The sequence below is a fragment of the Poecilia reticulata genome, linkage group LG9, assembly GCF_000633615.1.
Source record: "Poecilia reticulata strain Guanapo linkage group LG9, Guppy_female_1.0+MT, whole genome shotgun sequence".
Taxonomy (NCBI): Eukaryota; Metazoa; Chordata; class Actinopteri; order Cyprinodontiformes; family Poeciliidae; genus Poecilia; species Poecilia reticulata.
This window is the reverse complement of record NC_024339.1, coordinates 34,034,115-34,035,410: the sequence shown is the minus strand read 5'-3', so window position 1 is coordinate 34,035,410 and position 1,296 is coordinate 34,034,115. Positions and strand designations below refer to the sequence as shown.

Sequence of the window (1,296 nt, the reverse complement as noted above, 5' to 3'; positions counted from 1 at the left end):
CCCTTTGAAAAACCTGTTCCCCTCCTCACCTGTGGGGGCGCTGCACCAAGAGCCACTGAAGGAAACGACACAAAAACCCCCCTGAAGACGCTGAGAGCAACTTCCTCCTCCAGCAGCGGGAGGATTTCGGTTCTCCGGTGAAAGACGCCGAGTCGTTTCTCCCGTTAGCGCTCATTTGTTTTGGCTGCGCTTACCCAGAATGCCTTGCCCGTAATCCGTTTCCTGCGTTCAAACTGGACCAGAGTCCACTTCAACCGAACCCAAACCCAAACCTGTCACATTTTTCTGCACCATAAATTACCCAAAGAATTTATAGCGATGGAAGATAATGTTGTTGATTTGAGGCAATTTTGAAGTATTGCAGCGATAATGACATGAAAATGCTAGAAAACTTTAAATTCTGATGAACGTTTGCCACTGAAAGCGGAAGACATTTTAAATATTAACAATAAACAAAACAACAGAAACAACAAATAAAATGGGTTAAAAAGTTTCTGTAAACAAAATTATCCTTAAAAAAAACCCGTCAGACTGACGATTTTTGTTTTTGGATGAGAAAAGAGGAAAAAAACCAGAAAAACGATAAATCATGCAAACGGAAATTATTGAGTTTGTTTCAGTTTATCACGCGATCAATAAGCTATACGGCTTATTGAAACAGGCCGGCCGAGTTTGTAGGCAGACCAGAGTTTGCTTTTTTGGTTTGACTGCACAGTGGTGCAGTTGGTAGAGCTGTTGCCTTGCAGCAAGAAGGTTCTGGGTTCGATTCCCGGTCTTTCTGCATGGAGTCTCCATGTTCTCCCTGTGCATGGTGGGTTTTCTCCAGGTACTCCGGTTTCCTCCCACAGTCCAAAAACATGACTGTCAGGTTAATTGGCCTCTCCTAGGTGTGAGTGTGTGTGTGCATGGTTGTGTGTCTCTGTGCTGCCCTGCGACAGACTGGCCACCTGTCCAGGTGACCCGTCCAGGTGACCCCGCCTCTCGCCTGGAACATTAGCTGGAGAGGCAGCAGCTTCTCCCGACCCACTGAGGGACCAGGGTGTCAGAAAATGGATGGATGCAGATTCACGCCTCCCCAAATAAACCGGACTTTCTAGGCAAACGGACTGGAGCTGGATTAAAGCGAACCGGACCGGGGTGAACGACCTTCTGGGTCCAGATCAATCAATCAAATTTTATTTGTATAGCACATTTCAGCGGCAAGGCATTTCAAAGTGCTTTACATGATTAAAATAAAAACGGGAATAAACAGAGTGAAAGAGAAAAAGATTTTGAAAAAGATTAAAACCAATAAAA

At 45.1% G+C, this 1,296-nt stretch overlaps 1 protein-coding gene across 2 annotated transcripts in view; it reads right to left on the bottom strand.

The window, feature by feature from the left end:
• Positions 1-1,296, bottom strand: part of LOC108166574 (tetratricopeptide repeat protein 16-like) — a 5,022-nt gene that overhangs the window by 1,719 nt on the left and 2,007 nt on the right. The gene's annotated exons all lie outside the window — the stretch shown is intronic.